Below are 9,930 nucleotides of genomic sequence, written 5' to 3' on the forward strand. Positions count from 1 at the left end.
TTTTATAGTGATGAGGCTATTTCGCTACTATAAAGCCCATAAGATGCCGGTGAAGCCTACCGTGAAAATGTTTGCTTGTAGTGACGCCAACAATCAACATTAAGTTAAATTTCATTCATTTCATTTTTTTTCAGGAGCTTTGCATGAAAGGTGTTTAGAATGTTTATACCTAAAACTTGGTAATCGTGGTGATGATTATAGATAACGGTTGCCTGGGCTCTTGAAGTTCTCAAGACAGATTATTGTTACACTGCCGTCATTAAGGCCATTCCAGTCTACTTCGCTACAAGAAAAGACATACGCAGAGTATGATTAACAAATTAGAATGAATTCAGAACCACGCTGGGCGTTTAGTCAGTAAAAATCATTAATTCGTCTCCAGCATAATAAACCTCAAAATCGACCCTACGTGCAGCCCCTGTACAAAGAAAGAAATGCTTCGGGTTGAAATGTTTCTAATATATTTAATAGTGACACTTGACTAGACTGAATTATTTACCTTAAGGCACCACAGTATATTTCCTCGAGGACTTATCATCCGAAAACAAGTTATATTGCTTGCCGCACGTAAGTTTTGCCCATTCATTTTTCCCTTTCGCGATAAACGAATGGAATCGTCTGCCCGGAAGAGTAGTCAGTGTCCCAACCACAATGACTTCCTCAGCCGTGCTTGAGGTCTTTCTGTGAATTTCCTTATATTTTCTCTATATTCATTGTGACTTTCATTGTATTTAGTTTCATTATTTCTTTTTATTATTGTTCTACTTGGCTTTGCATTTTCTTTTTCCTTCCTGGTTTTTTTTATACGTATGACTTACAGTGTTTTTGTAATCCTCTTGCAATAATGTCCAATGGTTGGTGTAGTGTATGCGTGAAAAAAAAAATGATGCGGCGAATGCGGTGGTCCGCTTAAGTGGACGGCTGATTTAGATAGTGCGATAAGATATGCTTGCCGGTACCTTGTCGTGGCGGAGGGGCTTGCGAAACTCGATGAAGTCGTGAGCTCTGCTGTGCAGGGCCACCCAAGATAGACAGGTCACGGCAGAGAGTTTTGACAAAATGTGATTCACTGGAGAAGGTAATGGCAACCCACTCCAGTATTTCCTGCCAAGAAAACCCTGTGACCAGTCACAATAGCATTAATGATATGGTGCCGGAAGATGAGCCCCCCAGGTTGGAAGGGGTCCGACATGTTACTGGAGATGAACAAAGAGCGATTCCTAGTAGCTCCAAGACGAATAAAGCGGCTGGGTTGAAGCCAAAAGGACGCTCAGTTGAGGATGTGTCGGGAAGCGACCGGAAAGTCCGATGTTGCAAGGAGATATATCCCATAGCAACATGGAATGTAAGATCTATGACGCAAGGTAAACTGGATTTCGTCAAGCGAGAAATGGACAGATTGAACATTGATATTGTTACCGGGTAACGCGGGGCCAAAGTGATGTGCTCACTGACAAAGACGACGACCGAGGAACGCGGGCTCGACGATGCGTTGAGAAAGAGGACGACTCTGACAGAGTGAATACTGCACGGCTTCTGAAGTCTTAGCGTTTAGTTCAGCCCATCGCAGTGCCGTTACGTTAAGTACATCCCCGTAACCTCTTGGTGCAGGTCGCGGGTTCGACACAATCTGACGCTGGATCTCCGCAGTGGCCGTCACCTCGGAACCGTGACGATGACAACCGCCGCGGCTCTATCTACCTCCGCAACTCCAACTGTCGTTGTAGCCCACCCCCGTGACCCTGGCCCATTCTGCGGTACAGATGAGGTCGATGTCGAGGACTGGCTTTCGCTTTATGAGCGTGTTAGCCAGCACAACAGGTGGGACGCCACGCTGATGCTGGCCAATGTCATCTTCTGGCTTTCGCTTTCTGAGCGTGTTAGCCAGCACAACAGGTGGGACGCCACGCTGATGCTGGCCAATGTCATCTTCTACCTTACTGGCACGGCACGCGTGTGGTTCGAAACACATGAGGCAGATATACCCTCCTGGGATGTTTGCAAACAAACACTCCGTGACCTGTTCGGAAAACCGGTTGGCCGTCAACTCGCCGCCAAGAGGGACCTCGCCACACGTGCCCAGACATCTACCGAGCCTTCTATTACGTATATACAAGACGTTCTGGCCCTCTGCCGAAAAGTGGATAAAAACATTGCAGAACCTGATAAGGTTCTCAAAGGCATTCTCAAAGGCATAGCCGACGATGCCTTCAATATTCTACTATGTCGGGACTGTACTACGGTTGACTCCGTTCTGCCGTTTTGTCGACATTTGGAGCAGGCCAAACACAAACGCATTGCACATCGTATTCTGATATGTGGCGCAAATAACACAAACACAAGAGAAGATACATAACACACGCGCACACTACCAACTGTAATAAGAATCTGAAAACACTTCCTCTTCACCACTCCTCCTCTTCTACACTCAGGTACGTCTCATCTTCCTCTTCTTTGCCAAGGGGATAATTGCACTCTCTTCCTCGCAGACCATAACATCGTCCAAACATGGCAGTGACCAATCTCATCTTCCTCTTCTTCCTCTTCTTTACCAAGGGGATAGTGGCACCTTCTTCCTCTCAGACTATAAACATCGTCCAAACATGACAGTCACAAATTCTACACTTTGTTACTCCACACCTCCGCTTTGCCCAGTAACTCATACTACGCTGTAGAAGCAAATATCACGAAATATTAACATAGTCATACACTAAAAACCACCGCCACACATATACAGTAAGACATGTCCATCCACACCACATAACTTGTGTAGTCCCTATGTATTGAAAAACTTTAACTTGCCAACATCTACGAAGCCGCGAAGCCCATGTACTTGAGGGAAAAAAATTAATTAAACTACCATGGCCCGAAAATGTAGGATGAGTCCAAGAATAACAGCTTTAGGCCAAGAATAACAGCTTGAGGCCCGATAATAATCTTGTTCTTTGCATTACTCAGGAGGATTGCTCAATAAAGGTAAATTCTTTTCTACTTAAACTCAACGAAGCTTCACTGATACATCTCTCTTCTTTCGTTTGTATCCAATACGCCTCTAAAATTTAGCGTGCCATCTTATCCCGACTCTTGCCTAAAATGTTTAGCCTGCTAAACAACGGCTCACACTTGCACTTTTGACAGTGCAAGGGTAAATTTGACCCCTTGCCATTTTCTATGGACATCTTGTGTTCCCTCATTCTATCATTAATACATCTTCCTGTTTGCCCAATATATACTTTACCGCCCGTCAGAGGAACCTCATAAATCACTCCCACCCGACATCCAATAAAACTCTTAACATGCTTCTTATCGCATTGGCCTTTCCTTTTCCTCCCTATTAATGCACATAACCCACCCAGTTTTTTGGGGGCAGAAAACACAACTGGCACCTCAAACCTACCAGCCACCGTTTTCAGGCAGTGTGCAACTCCATGTATATAGGGGATCACTTGTGGTCGTTTATTTCTCAACATATCTGGCGATCTTTTTTTCCCTTTCATTTTCTGAAGCATGGACTTGCCACCCCACATATAATCATAACCAGGAAACCAGCCACCTCAAGCCTTTGCAATTGATTATTGAAGCTTTCCTCTACCATATGTACACATGATTTTAACGAGGCCGACTCCAAACAAAGGAAAGCTATCCCTCTTTTTATAGTCTTTGAATGGGCTGATCCATATGGAAGTAGCTCTTTTTTAGCCCTGGGAAAGGTATGCATTGTGAACGTGCGCAAGGTATGCATTGTGAACGTTCCCCTTCTAGCGAGAAGTCGTACCTCCTAGTTAGGTTCTTCTAGTGATTAGGCAATTGTGAATATGCAGTACAAAAATTAAGCAGACAAATGAGCCTCTTTCAACCTGATTGGAGATGGGAGACATTCCTTTGTGTTTTTCGGTGAACTCTCTCTTAGAAGAAAATAAGCGAGTTCAAGTGAATAATTTCGCTCAATCGAACAACATACGCTGCCATCGAATAAATATTTGAAGCAATCCATGTTTAAAAATGCGGCAATGAGCAAACAATCAATCTTCAAACCGCCATTGCCCTCAGAAAGATTGCTCACCTGTTTTGTAGTCGACAAGAGACGCCTCAGCAGAAGCACGACGGATTGCTCAGAAATGACACATTGCAATACCCTTGACGTCTCTACGTACATAACGCAATGTTTATGAGCCAAAGGAATGGTGCACACGAAACAGGCGGCAATTCCACTCCCACTCCCTCCTTCTTTGTCCACCTACTCCCGAGTTCCTCATCTTCATTATTGATCTGGTCTGTAACATTTGCCCCCTTTCGCAAACGAAGCCCTCCGGTCGAGTCTAGTGTTGTCACGGCAGTGGCACTTCTTCAAACGGGCGACATGCGTAAGCTCAGTTTTTGCCGAACGTCGTCCACTGGCCGTGAGGCGTGCAATCCGGTAGTTTAGTTCACGACTCGTTCTAAGATCACATATGAACCAGTGTAGCGCGCCAGCATTTTTTGGTCTAAGCCGCGCTTTCTCATTGATCTCCAAAGCCAGACACGGTCATCAGGGAAGTAGATGATCCGGCATTGGTGGCCGTCATAGCGACCTTTCGATCGCTCATAGTCCTGAGTCGGGCTGTTCGCCGCGCTTCTTTAGCCAAGCAAAGAGTTTTGGCTAAGCACATGTCGTCTTCAGTGGAAAATGGGAGAATGGTGTCGAGGGGAGCGGGCGTAATGGTGCAATCATAGACTGTATCCTGTGGTCTTATGTCTGGCAGTGTTGAAGGCGTATATGATTAACGGAAGAATACAGTCCCAGTTTTTATGGTCCGATGTGACGTACACTGAAAGCATATTCGTGAGAGTTCTGTTGGTTCGTTCAGTTAAATCATTTGTCTAAGGGTAATAAGGGGTCGAATGTCTGAAATCAGATGCACATGAACGGAGTTCTTCAGTTACATCTGCAGTAAACTGGCGACCTCTGTCACTTATTAAAACTCTCGGGGGACCATGTCGCAAGATGACTGAATGCAGCATAAACAAGGAATCTTGGTACGCTGTAGTGGCGGTAAGAGTGGCCGTCTCACAGTAGCGAGTAAAATGGTCCACACATACAACCATCCAACGATGACCCCTTGCAACTTTGGAAAATGACCCAAAAGGTCGGCTCCGACTTTCTCAAAAGGAACCTTGGGTGGCGCTACAGAGTGAAGCATTCCGGGTGCAACATAAGTAGAGCCTTTGTGACTCTAGCACTGAGGACGGCTAGCAACGTACTAATCAATCGTGTGGCGCATCCGCGGTCAGTAGAATTGCTCCTGAGTGCGATGCAAAGTTGTCGAAGATCACAGGTGTCTCGAAGCTGGGTCCTCATGCATGACGCGTAAAACAGAAAGATGGAGGCTTTCAGGTACTACCAGCAGGAACCGATGGCCAGTGTTTGAGTAAACTTTCTTGTATAGCAGGCCATTAAAGAGGCAAAACTGGCTGTTCGAATTGGGTCCTGAGCAGCTTTAAAGAACTGCTCCAGGTGCTGGTCGTTGTGCTGCTCTGTTCTAAACGTGTGAGAATCGAGAGAGCTTGGAAATAAAGCAGCGAAGTAATGGTAGAAGTCGTCCGCATCGCATTCCGTCGTTGCAAGTGGCAACGGGTGAGGCAGCCCGCATCTGCATGTCGTCGGCCACTTTTGGAAAAAATGCGGTAGTCGTATTCTTGCAAGTGAAGTGCCCAGCGGGCCAGGCGACCAGATAGATAACGGCGATTGAATAGCCAGCATAGGGAATGGTGATCGGTTACTACTACGAAGGGCCGTCCGTGCAAATAACAGCAAAACCGCTGCACGACGCAAACAACCGCGAGACATTCCTTTTCGGGGATGGTGTAGTTACACCCAGTCTTGCTGAGAGTCTGACTGGCGTAAGAAATCACATGTTTTCGCGGTCGTCATAGCACTGAACGAGGACAGCACCGAGGCCTATGCCGCTTGCGTCAGTATGTACTTCAGTAGGAGCAGAAGGGCTGAGTGCCCTAAGATAGGATGCGATGTTAGAATGAACTTCAGATGTCGGAAAGATGGGTCGCATTCAGATGTCAACTGAAATGAGCGTCTTTATGTAGTAGGCACGTGTGCAGGTAGGCGACATCTGCAAAACGAGGGATGAAGCATCTGAAATATGAGCAAAGGCCAAGAAAACTGCGGAGCTCCTTCACATTCCGAGGTTGCTGAAAGATGGCAACTGCTGCGGTCTTCTGGAGATCAGGCCGGACGCCGTCACCATTGACGAGGTGACCAAGAAAAAACGCCTGTCGCTCACCAAAATGGCACTTTTTTTAATTAGGAACCGGACCAGCTTGGCGCAAGCAGTCCAGTACGAGGACTAGGCGGTCGTTGTGCTCTTTGAATGCCTGGCCAAAGATGACTACGTCGTCTAGATAGCACATGCAGACCTCCTATTTCAGACCACGTAGTATAGAATCCACGAATCTTTCAAATGTTGCGGGCGCATGGCACAAGCCGAAAGGCATAACATTACATTCGAACAGTCTATCGGGGGTGATGAAGGCCGTCTTCTCCTTGTGTGCTGGGTGCATTGGGATTTGCCAGTACCCTTACCGCAGGTCGACAGATAAAAAGTATGATGCAGAATACAAGCTGGTAATGGCGTCATCAATGCGGGTAATTGGGTCGACATCCTTTTTAGTGATTGAATTTAAGCGGCGGTAATCTACACAAAATCGCAAGTGCCATCTTTCTTGTGCACAAGAATTACTAGAGCCGCCCTGACTCTGCACGATTCTTGAACGACAACCTGGATCAACATTTCGCGTACTTGCTCATTGATGCCATTGCGCTCAGACGGCGCCATACGATACAGTTTTTTAGTGAATTGGATGAGCATAATAGGTGTCAATTTGATGACTGGTGGTGACCCGGGAAAAGAGCGCGAACTGATGGGCTTCGAGAAGTCAAAAACGGATGAAAACTTAGATCTTCCAAAGAATCACGCACTGTGGTGTTCAGAGAATTACTAATAATACAACGCAGTTGAACATTCACTTGGGATAGTACGACATTTAGGTGCGGTGCATCCGCAAGCAAGGCACTGATATTGGCATGTCTTAACTGCAAGAGGCAAGCTTCATTCCACCTGCTAAAAGAACTGGCTGCGTGGAGCAAATAATAGTCCACAATCGCGTGCAGCCCTTGGTTACAGACACCAAACAATTAGGGACCAGGAGATATTTCTTCGCGCAGTTCGAATAGTTAGGTGCCACAGTCGCATAAAACGTGTCGGTCGTACGACGACAACATGAAACCGGAATTTACTGCATAGACATCGGAGGTACAACAGTATCGTCGCATACACACTTGCAAATCTTCACAAAGCAGAGGTTCCTCGAAGACCTCAGGCGATAGGCAGCCGTCAATAATGATCTCTCCCACGCGGTAGTCTACGGTTGCGCACACATACGCAGAAAATCTATACGAACTCTTCCCCAACACCATGGTAGGCTTCAGACCACATTTCTCCACGCAGGACATTATGCTCCGGCTGTCAGAGGACGTGGTAAGCCAAGGGTATAACAAAGGGACAAGAGCAATCTTAGCCCTCGACTTAACTAAGGCTTTCGACAATGTCGAACACGAGGCCATAACGGCAGCACTTTCAGACTTGGACGTAGGCGAGCGCACCCACAACTATATCAAAGCCTTCCTATCCAATAGGACGGCGGAGATACGTTTCGGGCCGCTCAGATCGGACACCTTCAAACTAGGCAGCAAAGGCACCCCGCACAGATCGGTGCTCTCACCCTTGCTCTTTAATATCACACTCATACCAATGACTCGAATCCTAGAGCGAGTTCCGAACCTTTCGCACTCCCTTTACGCAGACGACATCACGCTATGGACGACTAGAGGGAGTGACGGCGACATAGAGCAGACGCTGCAAGCGGGAGCTGACATTGTCTCGGAGCGGGCGGAGGCGATAGGCCTGTCCTGCTCTCTGACAAAGTCGGAGCTCTTCGTCATGCGTTACAAACCGAGATGATCGGCCAGAACAACTCCTATCCCCATAGAGATCTACGTAAACAACCCCTTAGTCCCCGAAGTCCAAACGATTCGATTATTAGGCGTGCACCTTCAAAGCAATGGCAAAAACACAGCGACAATCAACAAACTCACGGCATGCGTAAACCAGACGAACCGTCTTATTCGACTCATCGCCAACAAGCATGCGGGAATGAAGGAGGCGGACCTCAGACGACTGATTCAGGCCTTCGTGCTGAGCCGCTTCATCTACTCCCTTCCGTACCTAAACCTTTCTAAAGCAGAAAAGGAAAAGATCAACTGCTTAATAAGACAAACGTACAAGGCCGCCCTACATCTGCCGAGATTCACACCAACCACGCAACTCTTGAAAATTGGCATCCATAACACGCTCGAAGAGCTAATCGAAGCCCACAGGATCGGCCAATACGAGAGGTTGTCCAACACATCTGCAGGGAGACATATTCTCCGGGAACTAAAAATATGTTTCGAAACAAATAAAACGAACGAAAGATCCGTACCCCGCGATATATTCAAGCACCTCGTAACGCACCCGATCCCCAAAAATATGCACCCGGAGTACCACAAGGAGAGAAGACGGGCCAGAGCCAAATCTCTTCACAAGCATTTAGGGAACTACGAGGAGGCAGTCTACGTAGATGCGGCCGAACACGAAGAGCGGGACGCCTTCGCTGTCGCCATCGTAGACCAAAAATTTGAACACCTCTCCGCCGCTACCGTCCTCGGCAGACGCGCGGAAGAAGCGGAGGAATCCGCGATAGCAATTGCAATCACCAATACTGCCTGTGGAATTATTTTCAGCGACTCAAAAACGGCCGTGCGTAAATTTGGAAAAGGCAAAATTCACGAAACGGCATATAGAATCCTAAAAAAATCATATTTCTCTCCCCGCCGGAATAAAATTATCTGGGTCCCTGTGCACTCGTCCCACCCGGAGAACGAAGCGGCCCACAATATAGCCCGAGAATTCGTCAACCGGGCAGTGGACCAATTGTGTCTGCGAGGGGTGAGGAACGCATGATAACATACCAAGAAATCACCATGTATTACAGGAATAGCAGACTAGAATACCCAGCCCCGGATAAATCCCTTAGTAAAATCCAGCAAGTGACGCGGAGGCAGCTCCAATCGGATACCTTCACTACCCCTTTCAAACTATCACTGGTCAACCCAGGGCTGTACACCCCCGAATGCACGCTCTGCGATGCCAAAAAGGCCGACCTAGCTCATATCCTACGCATGTTCCCTAAGCTCCAACCCAAAGCCGAATGGCTATTATCTAACCCACCACAATGGGAGGCTGCGGTGACCAGCTCCGAACCTGTGGTACAACTGCGGGCGGTGAGCTGGGCTTTGGAAGTCGCCGAAAGACACGGTCTGACGGCCACATCATGAAGCCAACGGAGAGAAACCCATTGATCATTTGACAAATGTCTTCCTTTTTTTTTTCTCTCTCTCTCTCTTTACGGAAATAAAGTTTTCACCGCCACCACCTATACCAAGAATTAGTTCAAGTGTGGAATGGGGCAGCACAGCGACTTCCGCAGAAAACACGATTCCTCCAAGATACACCTTGACATTGCGCACTCCAATGGATACAAAAAATCGCCACTCAAAATCATCATCATCATCATCATCATCATCATCATCAGCCTGACTATACCCACTGCAGGGCAAAGGCCTCTCCAACCGTGCTAGCTGCATCCACTTCACCCCTGCGAACTTCTTAACATCATCCGCCCACCTAACTTTCTGCTGCCCCCTGCTACGCTTTCTTTTCTTGGAATCCAGTTTGTTACCATAAGCGACCATAGGTTATCCTCTCCACGCATTACATGTCCTGCCCATGTCCATTTCTTGTTATTAATTTCCGCTAGAATTTCTGTAATTTCAGT

The sequence above is a fragment of the Amblyomma maculatum genome, chromosome 11 (genome assembly GCF_055883805.1).
Source record: "Amblyomma maculatum isolate TAMU_Amacu chromosome 11, ASM5588380v1, whole genome shotgun sequence".
Classification (NCBI taxonomy): domain Eukaryota; kingdom Metazoa; phylum Arthropoda; class Arachnida; order Ixodida; family Ixodidae; genus Amblyomma; species Amblyomma maculatum.